The sequence below is a fragment of the Melanerpes formicivorus genome, unplaced genomic scaffold (genome assembly GCF_026170545.1).
Source record: "Melanerpes formicivorus ecotype bairdi unplaced genomic scaffold, bMelFor1.0.p_v2 SCAF_32, whole genome shotgun sequence".
NCBI lineage: Eukaryota > Metazoa > Chordata > Aves > Piciformes > Picidae > Melanerpes > Melanerpes formicivorus.
The window spans coordinates 4,847,235-4,863,507 of NW_027142384.1; the positions used below are offsets into that span (position 1 = coordinate 4,847,235).

General features: G+C 43.5%; 1 long non-coding RNA gene across 1 annotated transcript; it reads right to left on the bottom strand.

Annotated features, from left to right (window-relative positions):
* Nucleotides 1–47: 47 nt before the first annotated feature.
* LOC137449723 (uncharacterized) lies at nt 48–12,944 on the bottom strand. Its single transcript, XR_010989472.1, has 2 exons — nt 12,857–12,944; nt 48–3,016 (listed from the first exon to the last, which is right to left on the bottom strand). It is a non-coding gene; the product is annotated as an uncharacterized lncRNA (long non-coding RNA).
* Between the last annotated feature and the right edge of the window lie 3,329 nt (nt 12,945–16,273).

Here is a 16,273-nt window from a genome sequence, read left to right on the forward strand (position 1 = left end):
ATTACTTCTGGTTTCATGCTGTATTAAGGAAAAACTTGACGAAGTTGCCTGGAGTAGTAAATATTTCATCCATTGCCTCATCCTACACTGATACTGCTTAGAAAACATGGATCAAATCATCTCTGGTCATACATTATTTAATATTGCTTCCTATACAGCCATAATGAGAGAGAAAACAATACTGAAAACTCCAGAAAGAAAAAGAAAAAGCCTTCTTAGCCACTTCATTGTTTGTCTTATTTGGTTATATGTAATTATTATTTTTTTTTAAATGGAAATTACTCTGGAATGCTGATTTTTATTTAATCAGTTTAAGATTGGAAAGTGGACTTTTTTTCTTTCAGTCACTTATATGTGCCTTTTATAATTGTTCAACAGAGGTGATTTTTTTTAAGATGACAGATGCTAAATTAAACTTTTTTATAAAAGGGGGGAAAATTAACCAAAGTTTAGCTTCTATATGGTATACTTTTGTAGTCAAAACCAATAATAGCAGTTCCTATATTGTATTTGAGCAAAGAAGATTAATTTTTAAGGTGGAGTCTACCTTTTTTTTTAATGGGAAAATATCCAGAAGTTCCAAGGAAAGTTTTTTTTCTTATTTTTTTACAAATTTAGAAAGTGGTATCTCTTTGCAAGGTTTCTATTTGAAATAGAAGAAGTATCATGGGTTGGGATATCAGCTAGTAATAAATCACTAATCTTTTGCCCTGTATCAGCACCTACAAGGATACAGCCAACGCAAGCTGTTCTTACACTGTAAGCCAGGCTTCAAAATTATGTTCCTCTCTGGAGGAATGAGTGTACCAATGTCAGTACTGATAGGCAGTGAGAGGAGGGAAGTAGCAGAGGAGATTTTATATATCCAGAAGTCTTTGCTGGAATCAACACATTTCATCCTCAAGGACAAGATAAAGTACAAATCCAATGAAAAAATCAGGCAGTGAAAAATGGAGAACAGTGACTTTTTTCTTTCCTTCCTAACATCATGAAAACAGGATTCATGGATAATTGACCCATTTTCAGTTCTTGTGAAGCCAATGGAGTGCCTGTCTCAGACTTCAAGGTACTTTAGATGAGGCTTGGGAGATATGGCATATTTTATTTTTAATGTATTACAGTGGTTGAGGTTTGTGGCATTTTAGAAATCATCATCTAGATTGGTTTTTCATACAGCAGTTATGACAGCATGTCCAAGCGGATGAGTATGTGAATTCAGTGGAAGCCTAGCCCTTTGATCAGTGATGTGCTTCACTCCCAGATTAATCCCCTTGCCTTTCTGAGCCATTTGTTAACAGTGAGCTCCCCTCCAAGGCAGCAATCCACATCACAGGGATATGGTCACCTGAAAGACCCCTGGTTTGGGTCACAGCACCACTTGCCAACATGAACTGCTTTACCCATGTGCACTATTATTGGACTCAGAGCGTACAAGGAGACAAGGATGCCAAATGTCTGAGTGGGGAATTGATTTCCCTTCACTGCACACACCTGACCTTTCAGTTTAGCAACACGAAAAGGGCAGAATTTTCAAAACCTCATGTCTCATGAGACCTGTTTATGGTCCTCATGTCAAGAAGCTCATTCCCATCATGATGGCCAGCAGAACTACACACCTGTATGTCACAGGCACAGCAGATTCAACGGGCTCACTGTCTTCTACATGTCCTTTGTAAAAGAGTGAAACATTTCCACCTGAACTCTGTTTATTTGTTTGTTTGAAGCATTCCCAGTGTTTAAATCGTTAATCAATATGCTTCTGTTGAGGCATCACTGTAATACAAGCAAGCAACTTTAAGAGGAAAAAGACAGGGTATCATCACTCTGTGGCTGGATTTTAGAGATACTTTTTTCATCATGAGCTTCAAATACTTTTTTTCCCCTCATGGACAGTTGGCAGTAGTTCAGAAACGTTTTGTTGCTGTTTCAGTCTTTTTTAGAAAGACTTGGAAGAAAACTCCTGGTGTTTCAGTATCCAAATCCCAAAATCAGCTATCTTCTAGCCTGTGTTCTAAAAGTTTCCTTATGCTGTGCAGATTACATTTCCAATTTTCCCCTCAATATTCTGCCTCTGACAGCACATATGAAACATTGTGGCTCATACTATTGTGGATAGTTTTAGTGTCTTCATCATAGAACAGGCTGCAAATCCCATTTAATTTTCTTGCCAACAGCAAGCAGTAACTGTTTACCACTGATGTCCATTTGTCAGAGCATGATGAGAGAAGAGAGTAGACCTTTCTAGCTACAGAATGAGATACAGTGTGTGCCATCACATTTCTGTGCAAGAAGAGCTTTATTTCTATAGAGTCCTTTAGGCAGCTGTTTTGCTAGATCTTTTAGCTCAGTTTCTCCACAATCTTGCTGCTATTTCAAATGCCTTCAGAACAAAGAGATATCAACAGATGATGCTGATGGAAAAACTAATTCCCCTTGCCAATATTGAAGATTGTATTCCTGCTGGTAACATTCTAGGCTTATTTTGCTTAAAGAGCAACAAAGAAAAATATTTAGCAACATGTCAAGGCTTCAAACTCTTGAACTGTATTTGCCACCACTGCAAAGTCTCTGAAACACTCCTTGAATGTGTGTTGTTTCTTTTACCAAAGCCAAATCTCTTGAGCACTTTCTCCCGTGACCAGATTTAATTCCTATATTTTCTTTCACTATTGATTTGACAATTGATTATGATGATATTTTTTTTGTTCTCTGATGGTGGGGTCTCGATCAGTCTTTGTCATTATATTTATTTAATTTTTCATTATGATATGAATCAAAATAAATTTTTTATTGTAATCAATTCAAAGGCATTTCTCTCTGTGCACACTTCTTCTCACAGTATCTCCATTAGCTCGTAGAATGTCCTCTGCCACATAATAGTTTAATGAAGCTTTATTCCACTTCCCTTCTATGCATCACTCAGGTGACATCAGCAGAGAAACACATACTTCAGATTGCTCGAAAGCTTGTGGTCATGGGCATCACACTGTTTAGCTTGTGGCAGCTTTAGGCTTCCCTGGAGAAAAAAAAAAAACAAAACACACAACTTCATATGCCTCTGGTATCTTGATAGATCTATACTGAATTTAGGTGATATATAAAGGAAATTGAGTCATACTCCGAAGTCAGTGACTTGAAAAGAGATACAACTCACCAGTTCACAAGACGTATGTCCTTTCACAGGAGAGATGCTGAGGACCCACCCTAGGTCCCTTTTAAAGGGCCTAATTTAGCTGTTATGATCACACAAGCAGTTTCATAGTATCATTCAGGGTTGGAAGGGACCACAAGGATCATCTAGTTCCAACCCCCCTGCCATGGGCAGGGACACCCCACACTAGATCAGGCTGGACAGAGCCTCATCCAGCCTGGCCTTAAACACCTCCAGGGACGGGGCCTCAACCACCTCCCTGGACAACCCATTCCAGGGTTTCACCACTCTCATGGTGGAGAACCTCCTCCTCACATCTAGCCTGAATCTCCCCACCTCCAGCTTCATTCCATTCCCCCTAGTCCTATCACTACCTGAGATCCTGAGAAGTCCTTCCCCAGCCTTCCTGTAGGCTCCCTTCAGATACTGGAAGGCCACAATTAGGTCACCTTGGAGCCTTCTCCAGACTGAACAGCCCCAACTCCTTCAGTCTGTCCTCATAGGAGAGGTGCTCCAGCCCTCTGATCATCCTTGTGGCCCTTCTCTGGACACGTTCCAGCGCCTCCAGATCCCTCTTGGGATCATCAGTTTGGTCATGAGTGGCCTAGCCTGTCCATTACAATCCAGTCTGGGAAACTGACACCTTCAGTGTTACAAACCCAGTCCTCAATGCGTGCCGGTGTTAGCAGGTGCCACTTCAGCAAGCCACACTGCCTGATCTGTGTGACCATAGCTTTCCATGGGCAGATTTGGCTGTTTCTTGTGGACCTCATAAACTGCTCAGGTTTCTTGAGTGTCATCTCTAATCATCATTTAAGGGAGTGAGTGGGGTACACAGACTAGCAATGTTGCCAATTGCCCCTTGAAATACGACCAGCCTGGTTGCTTAGTGGTAGGAGTGTTGAAAGCATCACAGGAAGCTTCCCTTCAAGCAATGGTCTGATGGTCACAAGAGCTGTGCTCTGGTAGGATTTTAGTGAGCCAATCTCAGGAGCTTCTTCTTACTATCCTTTTCAGTCCAGGCTCTAAAGAAGCTGCATCAGTGAGATACTAACTACTACTAATGGATATAGCCCAGTTGGCATCATGCATGTTGAAAATGAGCAGGAAGTCATGACAGGTCTGAGGAGCCACCCCAGTCACTTCAGGTCCCAAGTCCTGGTTTCTGCCCAGAACTTCTATAACCAGACTAGTCACAGACTGTTCAAAATGCAGAAAGTAGGAGTGCTAACCTGGGATGGCTGTGGAACAAGACTATGCTTCACAGTAGCTCTGTACCTTTGTATTTGCCACTGTGCAGAGGAGATGCAAAGCATTTGGCTCCTCTGTCATCCTCAGCAAAGTAAAATAGCACTGAGAAACAGCTTGCTCTTGAAAATAATTTTTCATTTTGCTTCATGTCCACTTGCAAGAAGAGCAGCTTCCAGGTCTGAAATTATTTTGTCAGGAAATTAATTTGCATGAAACCACAATCTAAAGACACCCTGGGACCAGTAAGACATGCAGCAGTGACAACAGCAATATCCAGACAGATGGACCAACTATAGGAATTGGACAAAGCACTTTGCTTATAATATAAAATTAAGAAAGAAAGTGCCCATGGGGGAGCAATATGGCTTCTGTTCATGGCATAGGTTCCTTGGATGGCTTGCATTCAGGATAGCAATTAAACCAAACAAATCAAAAGGCAAGGAAGTCCTTTGCCATCTTTAAAATATCTGTTTTCACTTGTTATTTTCCTACAGACTTTCAGGGAGCAGATCCCATTACATTTTATTATCTTCAGGCAATGTGAAATAAAATGTGGTTCACACAGTGAGAAGTTCTCCAAGGTTAGCTACTTCTATGCAAAGGTAAATCTCTATTTTCTCCAATAGGAAATGTGGTCTGTTGCTTTGCTCCTTAGTTTCAAAGTAAATCTTTGACTGGTAGAATTCATGTATAGCCGTATAAGAATATGTCAGTGTCTGTGACATTAACGCTAAGACAGGGTATTTCCCACAATTGTTACTGCTTCCACGTGATCAGAGACTCCAGAGTCACACAACTACCACCTGCCTCCCTGTCCACCCAGACACTAAATCCCTAAGAAAAGTATCCTAGCCTACGCCACCAATGCATCATCATGATGTTCCTCCAAGGAGCTCCCAACCAAGCCTCCACATCAACTGTTACACCAAGAAGTCCCTTAAAGCTGTTTCTTCCTGTGTGAATTTTTGTGCTGTTCTTGTTTTTCTCGGGCTGGCCCCAAAGAGCTTTTGCCATCCAAGGGAAATGCACATTGCTCTCCCAGCTTCAACCCAAACCCACAGTCTAGAGTTGAGTGTTTGAATCACCTACCCATCCTTAAACTGCTTTGAACCGTGTCCAGTTTGCAGTCACGTTGTGTGTTTGGCACATGCATAAGTGGGTTTCATATGGTGGAAATTTATGGAAAATGTGATTTCCTTCCCTGTTTCTCCTTTTGATGTCAGATGTCAGAGTTGGCTGTGGAGAGAAATTCTGAAAGATGACAGGCTCTGCCATTTGAGGGTTTGATTTGAATAGGTAGATAAGGAAACAGAAATAAAGTCAATAATGCTCCTAGAAAACTTTTGGAAAGAAAGTGTCATGAACAAAGGAGTGAATTGGTGATTATTTTGGGTTACAGATGCTGGAAGGATTTGACACCGGCCAACTGCAAAGCACCCACACAGCCACTTGCTCACTTCCCTTCTGCCTTGGTGGAATGAATGGTGGGGGAGAACAGAAAGAAAACTTGTGGCTCAAGATGCATATTATCAGTGAAAGAAGAAGGAAAACTAAACTACATAAAGGCAGTCAATCATTTACCACCTCCCAACAGTAGACCAAAGCCCACCCAGTGTCTGAGCAACTGCTAACAGAAGACAACCCCCATTTCCTTCTCCCTCTATCCCAGTTTATTGCCAAGCAAGGCTGACATTACATAGGATGGAATAATCCTCTGGGCAATTTGGTTCCCCCATCCCAGCTCTGTCTCCTCCCAAGGCATTGCTAACCACAGCCAAGTTGCTGAGGCAAGCAGAGTGAGAAGCAGGGAAGGCCTTGATGCTATACGCCATTCAGCAACAGCCTGGTCTGTTATCTCCAGTGTTTTATCCACCAATCCAAAGCACAGCACTGTACGGGATGCTATACAGAGAGTTCTTTCTGCTAACTAATGACTTTTAAAAGTCTATTCAAGGGCTGCTAAGACCCTTCCTGAAGTTTAAGAGCAGGTAAACCAAATAGCACCTAACATAAATCCTTATGTCAAATTTACACCAAACTACCTCAGGTATTAGTTGTTCTCCACTACTCACTGATCCTCCAGATAATCTGCTGGAATCAGGTGAAGTTACTACTTGCCACTAGCAGGAATGACAAGATCCAAAATTAAAACCTAGCAGCTGCTTCAGGAGGAATGCAGACAGGGGCACTGGTGGAATTTCAGTTCTCATTACTAGAGCAGCTGGAACAATAATTTTAAACCATCAGGCACAGGCAATGAGAAATCAGTATGTTCCCTCCCTGGGAGGGCATGGAACTTCATTCCCTGAAGGTGTGTGCCATTCTACTGGCAACAGTCCTCTCTGGTGTTTTTCTGGGGGTCAGGGGAACTTTGCTGCTTGTCGACCAATTGCAAGTCTGGCCCACAACTGCATGACTTTATAGCATAAGAGAGAAACAGAGCAGATGCAAGTAAATTAACCTGGAACAATGTTTTTATTTTGTGTGATAAACGGAGGAATGGGAAACATCATCATGCTTGCAGATTAATGGGTCTCTGAGTAGTGAGATGTGATTAACTCATTTGAGTCAGTGCCGGGGATCTCAGCACCTCATTAGCTTTTTCATTAATGGGTACAACTAATATCTGATTAGTGCCTGTTTCACTAGTAATGAGTTCTCATTCTTAATGGAGACAGAGCTTACCACTGGGTGATGGTGAAAGGGAGAGAAAGGGAAGGAGCCCTCTAATTAGTGTGCTAATGGGGCACCTCATCACCATCATCACCGACCCAACTGTCCTCTCCCCACCCTTGTAATTGGCCCTGCCACACTGGCACGGGCAAACATGCAATCCGCCAAGCCAGCTCAACAAGCCAGAGGAAGAGGGCTCAGTTCTCATTCCTGAGAAAGGAAACAGCCCAGGCTGCACAGTAGGTGGAGCAGCCTTGGAGGTACTGATCCGCCTCTCTGAGCTAATAAGTATGAGGTAACAAATGAGTGGAGATGTACAGCGAAGGGAGAAGGAACATTGGACATAGATATGAAGCAACAGCTTCTTTCACGTGGAGCCCTCAGCGTAGTGTTTTCTAACAGACTGTAAAGATTTCCCCACGAGAGGGTGCTGGGTTTCTGTCCCCGCTGGTTCTGCCGCACGCAGCTCACTTCTAGCTGTGTGGTCACATCACAGGCTCGCAGCTTGTTCCCTCCTGACACGACTGTCTTCACATCTGTAACGTCAGGGATTTATCTGCTAAATCTCCTTCTTTGGGCCTCTGAATGAGAACTAAATGCAGGAGCCCACTGCCTATAAAAAGGATGGGAAGCATGAGATAGGAGAAGCCTTGCAAGGCAGTGCTGTTATTCATTCAGTTTTCCTTTCTGCTTTGAGATAGGATGACACTCCCAACTACCTGAGTGTCATCTTTAGTACTGACCTTTTAGAAATGGTTGTAATAATGAGTAAATAAATAAATAAATAGATATTTTTTTCTTTGAAACTTAGTTCTGTGACCAGGGATAAATATTCAGGACCCCTGGATGTGTGATAATACTCAAATATTTCTCGTTGGAGATGTAAAAGGCTTTAGTTGTAGCAGATCAAAATGTCCTTTGTGGACCATAAAGGCAAGTCAGTTGTTTCTAACAGCACTTGCATATTATGCTACCAATGTAATCAAATCAATTTCTGTAGTTTTGGATTTATTTGTTCTCAGCCATAGTACTCAGATTTTAAATGAGAGGCAGATGTATTGTAAAAAGCAATCAATGCTGCAAATTAATTAACTGGGTTCAATGGAAGTAAAACTCCCGTATGGCTGCTGACTGCCAGAAGTGCCTATGCTCATGCCTCAGCTATGCCCCAGAGCATAGTCAGAGTGGAATACCCCATGAGGAGCAGTGGGGACCACGTGGCAGAGTGCTGGACAGGGACCCTGGGGTCCTGGCTCCTGTCGTGGTCCTCAAGAATGGTTCTGGTGGGTGACCACTTCAAGTCCCATTGCCTCTCCCCTGCGGGGGAAAGTTCACACACCTCAGGCACCCCTGGAAATGGCTCTGACTGGGGCACACTGGCATCACCCATCATCACCCTACATAGACATAGACCTGCCCCCCACCCACTTTGTGTCAGAAGATGCATGTGCCAGGACCAAGAGACAAACAAAAGAAAGTGACCTGCACACTCAGCCCATATGATGATAGTGGGCCCTTTCCAGGGTGTGCGGCAGCACACCACCCAGTTTAAAATTGTGCTCTTTGAACAGCTATTGCTTTTTAATTTCCTGTCTGAATACCTCATTTAGCTCCTGGGTTTTCAATATTGTGATATCAGTGCAATATTGTGATACCAGTGCAGTGGACAATTGTCCTATTTCATCTCTTCTGATGAATACTTTTCCATAGTCAACATCATTTTGAGCTGAAGAGTTCTTCTTTGTTACTCTCATTCTTTAACTATCTCTGAGACCTGCTTGAGGCCCTCCATCAAGCTCAGTATCTCCAATCTCATTGGCCAGATCCTCACAACTGACCATGGGCAATGCAGGATTGAAGCCCAGGACAAAACTGGCCAGCCCAGCTTGCGCATGCTCTGGCCACTATTGCTTTACTCAGCTTTCAGGTATCTTCAGCAGCATGGCAGCTTGTCCTCACTCATAGCTCATCAATAGCAAAATCCCAGAGTAGGTAAGGAAGAGCTGAACTGAGGTTTGTAATAGGACTTATCCCTTCTGTGTATGTTTCTTATTGAGAATAATCCTGCCCTGGGTCACCTGCATTTAGGAGCAGCTAGGATGCATTCCAGTGACCATGCTGACCTGTGTTTGCAGCAGTAATTCTGAGCTGTTTGCTCAATGCTTCCTTCATAATAATGGAAAGCACAGTAGGGTTCAACTCCCCAGTTCTAGACATCTGTTCATGAATAAACTATTCATTCCTCTGGCTGGATGCATTATCAGTGCTGATACTTCATCTCCTGGAGGTGGCCTCACCCACAGTGCTGAGCACGAGTTCTCCAGCTGACTGACCATATCTGTGCCGCTTAGCACTTAACCCTGCACCTTCTATCAGCCCCTAGTTCTGTCCCTGTGACCTATAGGAGAACTATCACTGAAGATATATACATATTTTATGTAAAAATATGTAGAATAGTGTGAGAGCAGCACCATCAAAGTGAAATGCCTATGACACAAAGATGAATGTTTCTGTTGTGTTCCCAGAGACAGCATGAAGGGAGAGCTAGAGAGTACAAAAGGGTGAGCTGGCAGCTAGTAGTTGAGAGTAGACACATTTTGGGAGATGCTTATCTGTGTAAACATATAAAAATAAGATATAATAAAACAGGTCAAGTCCCATTCTTGTGTCTGAGGGGACAGATGTGTCATGGAACATGCCGGTACAGATTAACCTCCATGTCTTAAAAACATTAGGTGTCTAAACTGCCTTTTGGGAACAGTGCTTGGCTTATGCTGGGCCCCAGGCTGAGCCTGGACATTCTCTGGGAAAGAGATTGAGGAGCCATGAGCCAAAATGGTGTCAGGGAACAGGTGACAGACTAAACAGTACGGATGATCTCAGAAGACAGATTGGTTCTAGCCATGTATACCCTGTGTCTTCTTTCCTACAATAAGAGTGAGCAATGTAAAAAGATGCTGAGAAGTACTGCCTGGTTTTGATATCCTTGCCCTTGTACTAAAGAGAGTTGAAGATGACTAAGACAAGCTCATTCCATCAGTATCAGATGGCAGTAGAAACAACAATGGACATGTATTGCAGCTTGGGAGATTCAGGCTGGACATTAGGAAAGCTATCTCTCTCACTAGGAGGGTGAGAAGGTAACAAATCAGCCAGGAGACATGAAGACTTAGCTAGACAGAGCCATGACTGTTCTGATCACTGGCTTCCCACTTGGATTAGAGACCTTCAGAGAGTCCTTTCAGCAAAAGCTTCTAGGAATCTCTGGTAAACTGCAAATCTGCAGCATTTTCTCTGTTGATTTGCAAGGCTGGGGTTTTGTTTGGGCAGCATTTCTCTCTGGGAGTGGAATAGATCTACAGAACCAGCTGAAACTGCAGAGTTTGGAAAAGAAGACAGAAGGATTTCTTGGCATCCAGATGTTTTGGGAGAGGCTGTGCTTTGCAGGAAGGGCAGAAATGTTTCTGTACTTGTAACAGTGAGAGTTTGCCTGGCACAGAGCAGCTTCAGCTCTTTGTGTTTCAGGCATTTGCTTCCTTTGGTAATGCTGCCCTTCAGACCCTCCTCCTCTAAGCAAACACACAGCGCACCTACATCAACCCCCTAAACAAACCAAATTCATCAGCTCTGCAAACCTGCTTAGTGCAGAGCTCAAGGCAGCAAGTTACTAGTTGGCCAAGTTCTCACTGGATGTAGATCAGCTCCACTTCCCAGATGTCACAGCTACATCAGTTTATACTATTCAGAAGGATTCTCCATTACATCCCGGAGAGAAAAAAAACAAGCACCAACCAAACAACAAACCGCCCCAAACCACCCAACCACAATAACAACATTTATGTCATCAGCTGAAGACTCTCTGTGAATTTAACTTTCTGGATTTTATGTCTAGGATTTATGGAAATGCCATATGGCATTTATAGATGTGCATTACCTTGTCATCCTTTCCCTTTAACTCTTTGAGCTTGTCTTTTGCCACACCTCTATCTAGTGCTTGGCACAGAAGGGTGGGGGCCTTGATCACAGAGTTGATCTGCACAGTATGCATGAAAGAAAAAAATGCCCAGCAAAGCCTGTCTGCCAGCCAACCATTTTGCTGCACCTCAGCAGGTCCTTAAAATTCATGTCACTTAATAGGATGCAGTAGGATCACAAGTTGTCACTACAGTGACAGTGACATGGTGAGTCCTTGTTGCTGTAGCACAAGTGTCCAGGAGCTTCAGTAATCTAGTGCCTATCCTTAGAACTAGATGTACAAAACCAGAACAAAAAAAATTTCCTATTGGCAAGATAAATAGACTAAATAAGTATTTAATGTCCACTGTATTACCAAGAATAATTTAGAGTAGAGTAGAGTAGAGTAGAGTAGACTAGACTAGACTAGACTAGACTAGACTAGACCAGGTTGGAAGAGACATTTGAGATCATCATGTCCAACCTATCATCCAACAGTATCTAATCAACTAAACCATGGCACCAAGCACCCCATCCAGTCTCTTCCTAAACACTTCCAGTCATGGTGACTCCACCACCACCCCAGGCAGCCCATTCCAATAGCCAATCACTCTTTCTATGAAGAACTTATTCCTAACATTCAACCTAAACCTCCCCTGGTGCAGCTTGAGACTGTGTCCTCTTTTTCTGGTGCTGATTGCCTAGGAAAAGAGACCAACCCCCACCTGGCTACAACCTCCCTTCATGTAGTTGTATACAGCAATGAGGTCTACCCTGAGCCTCCTCTTCTCCAGGCTAAGCAACCTCAGCTCCCTCAGCCTCTCCTCATAGGGCTTGTGCTTCAAACCCCTCAGCAACTTTGTTGCCCTTCTCTGGACTCGTTCCAGCAAGTCAACATCCTTCCTAAACTGAGGGGCCCAGAACTGGACACAGTACTCAAGGTGTGGCCTAACCAGTGCTGAGTACAGGGGCAGAATGATGTCCCTGCTCCTGCTGACCACACTGTTCCTGATACAGGCCAGGATGCCATTGGCCTTCTTGGCCACCTGGGCACACTGTAGGCTCATGTTCAGCCTACTATCAGCCAGTACCCCCAGGTCCCTCTCTACCTGGCTGCTCTCTAGCCACTCTGATCCCAGCCTGTAGCACTGCATGGGGTTGCTGTGGCCAATATGTAGAACCCAGCACTTAGATGTGTTAAATCTTATGACCTTGGACTCTGCCCATCTGTCCAGCCTGTCATGGTCCCTCTTCAGAGCTCTCTCACCCTCTAACAGATCAACACCTGCCACCAGCTTGGTGTCATCTGCAAACTCACTGATGATGGATACAATACCCTCATCCAGATCATCAATAAAGATATTAAAGAGCACAATAAAGATATTAAAGAGCAAGAAATGGCATTTAACAACATAATTTTCAGAATTATCTTCCACCTAATGCATATGTAAATGTATAGAGAACCATATAGACTCAAACATGTATCTACATGTCAAATGTCCATCTTTGGGCTTGATTTTTTTAAACTTTTTTTCTTTTACATGTTATTCCAACCTTTTTTTTTTCCCCTTTCCAATTTCCCACCTTCCAATTGTTTTGGAATTGTGGAAGAATTTTGGAAGTCAGAGAAAAATTAGAAAGCATCTGCTTTTACAACATACCCAAAACCACTGGAGCAAAGTCAACATTTTGCTTAGAAAAAAATGAATTATTTACGAAATCCAGGCAAAGCTGCTTTAAGCATAGCAGATTTAATGCTGCAAGAATTTATTCTTGCTCTGCAGGTCAATCATTAACCTTTTTTTAGGTCAGATTTCTAAAACTTACCTTGACTGGACTCTTCCATGCTTGCAGTTATAAACTCATAGAGCTGACGTAAGATGTGCAGCCTTGGCTTGTGGGAAGCCCTCCTGCTGCAACGCTAACCTCACTATTGAAAACACAAACCAGTAGCTCCACTGACATCACTGTAAAGCCGCTTATGTGAGGTTGCTCTGATCCCATGTTGGCCTGAATTCAATTAAGGACATGAAAGAGAAACTGCTGAAGCCACTGGGAGATCTTTTGGTTTCCTTCAGTGGGTTTGGATTAGCACTGCAGGGGAAGTCCATTCCAGTGAATAGAAGTCACAGACCTTTCCCTGGTTTTGGTGTTGAGTCAGCACAGTTCACATCCACCCAGCTGGCTGTGTTTAGACCCATGTCCTAGGTGTTACCTTAGAGAATGCCCCCCAAAAAAACAACAGAGCAGACAGCACAGCTGTAGGACAGGGTGTCATTCTGTGCTTTGTTTTGCATATCAGTACAAGCCCAGCCTGAGGCAACTCAAATCCACATCCCACCAACAAACTAAGCAGTGGGATAAGCCACTCTGCCAGGGGCATGTAGTGCCTTCCTCATGTTCTTTGCTATCACAACCACCATTCTTCCCCACTGCAGTGCAGGTGTTGGCCATCTACTATCAGCTTTGGCTCAGAGACCAGGTTTTGCATTTTTCCTTTACCAGCTAGAGAGATGAAAATCAAAGCCCATGCATGTTTGCTTTTCCACTGGGTGATTGGACTGCAACAATGGAAAACAATTTATGCTGAAAAATAGTTGTAGATAGAAAAAGATGCCATGAATGCACCCCCTACCAAAATGGGAATGGTTAAGGGAAGGGAGTTCACAGTACACAGATTAGTGAAGTAGTTTGTCCAGATTTAACGATTAGTTGAGGTGTGGGAAGGGAGAGGTCAAGCCCTCCATCTTACCCATGCCCCTATCTGCTGGTATCAGCCTGACATCATGAGATGACAGATTCACCATCCCATCTCCATCATCTCCAGTGTGGTCAGCTCAGCCTTGCAGAGGTGCATTCTGTCAGGCAAAGAGGCAAGGAGGCAGCAACCCCAGCTGGAGGTCCCTATTGAGTCAGGCTTTCACTCCACATGATTTTGGGTCTTCCCTGACCTTGGCTAGATAGGATGTAGTGAACTCCAAGCTGGAATGCCCCCTATTCCACTCCTCATACCCTGCTTTATGTAGTAGCCTCAGGAAAGACTCTTGCTCATCAGTTTGTTATTGATCCACATCACTTACAGCAGTTGCAATTGCAGAGATGAAAGTTGAAATTAGAGCAGTGGGAAGAGTGTAACCTTTGGCAGTTATCAGAAGAGGCGTATCTGCCATGCAGCAGTGGGCAGATGTGGTCCAGTGATCACATAGTTAGATGTATACTTGGCCCCTTATTTATACCTTGCAAAGCATCCTGAAGAGATCACCCCGTTTTCCTCACCCTACATCTCGTCACATGGGTGTCCTGCCTTATTTCTCCTGCCCTGCACTGTACAGAGAGACCCCCTGAACTCATGAGGACTAACTCAAAGCCTGTAAGGCAGGACTGAGCATTTCTGATAGACAAATAGCATTTGAACAAGAAGATAATGCTAACACAACCACATTATTTGACACAAGTGGAAACAGCAGCAGACTCTGCTTAGGAGGAGCCCAAATCTATTTCTTTTCCCCTGGTAAATCCAAGCTGGTGCTAGTGCTGCTCTGGAGTGGCCATCACGTGCAGCTATAGGGGCCAGCAATACCTAAACTGGAGTATGGTCACAAACATAATTAATGGATTACATTGTCCCGCTTCTGGCACAGAAACCTCTCCAGCTTTTTATGGTCTTCTCCCAGAAGGGCAAACAAGGACACATGACATATGTACAGCTTCATTTATCCTGTCCCTGACCTGCATTTTGGTCCTGATTTTAGTCTCTTCTCTGCTAACAGCTAATGAAATCCCAATGTATGCTTGTTCTGATTTTCTACCCCACACACCCATATACCTCACTCTTGCTCCCATTTCTGATTCCTGAAATGTCCTGAAAATAATTCTGTTAGCAGGAAAATAAACAGGACATTGCTCTTGATGGCTTTCAATTGTATTTTTTCTTTCCCTGATGTCAGGCCCTGGCAGAGGGGGGTAAAGAGGAACTCAGGGCCATCAGAGAAGCTTTTCTGGCACAGATGAAAAACCTGCATGCTGCCAAACTCTTCACTATTGTTCAGCATGCACCCTGCTGTTTGTTTGGGACCTGGAAAATAGAGCCTTACTGTGAAATTGTTAAAGAAAAAAAATATAGTTGAGCATAGCAAATGCAGATCAAGCACCAGAACAAGCTGGTCCCAACAAATGGGCATGTTTGCCTTCTGTGACAGCTGATGGTGATGAACAAGAGTTGGTATTTTTTTAATGGTATTGTTGGTTTTGGCTTAGTCATGAAGGGCATTATTGGAGATTGAGCAGAAGTAAGAGAGAGCCCAAAACAGGCTTGCATCCTTTCAGGCTCCATTCACAGGGCAGCCATTATTCTCAGAGACATAACTAGGCCCTCCTTGGCTCCTAATATACTGGGTGCCTGGCTACCACTAGCACTGGACATCATGCTCACCCAGTGAGTCTGTGCCCATTTGTACCAATGGTATCGAGTGCTTCTGCTGAGTTCTTCTATTTTACCTCCTCTGAGTGGAGCAAAGATTGGGATGTTGCAAGATCAATTCCTTTCCAGAGCAATTTTGCTAAGCACAAGCAGTGTTAGTTAAAAACACAGCCACTAAAATTTGGAAGGACTTAATCTGCACCATAGGACAAAGATTGCATTTTTCAGGGACACACATCTTCAGGAGTTTCCTCACATCTCTGCAAGAGCTCACTGTTCTTGGCCATTGTAAAGAGAGCACCAGTTGGTGAGGAGGTTCAGTGGAATCCCTAACTGCAGTGATTATTGTCACCTTACTTCTCAGTTTTTCCTGCAGATGGCAACCAGCACGCTCTCAGTTAAACCAAATGACAGGCTGCATTATCAAGTGACAACATCAAGAATGACAACGAGGGAGGAATATTGCTTGAGGCAAAACTCAGATTGGATGCAGCTGGTTGGGTACAGGAGGGCAAGAAAGTCATTCCAGATGGAGGAAGTTGAAGAAGATATCTGAAATCACCGTTTTTATACTCACAGATGAGCATCAGCCTATTTTGCATCCTCCCAAGTGTGCTGCATTCCTTCCTCTAACTGTGATTGCTCCTGAAACGTCCAAGTCTCCCCTTTTCCTTCCAGCCCAGATTTTACCCTGAGGCCAGTAGCTTGGTCACAGTGTCATACCAAAGGCTCAGCTTCCCCAGTATTCCATCTCTAATGAATGTCCAGGACTGGATGCTTGAGGATGGGCATACAGAGCAAGGCAATTATTCCTTCTCTTCTCT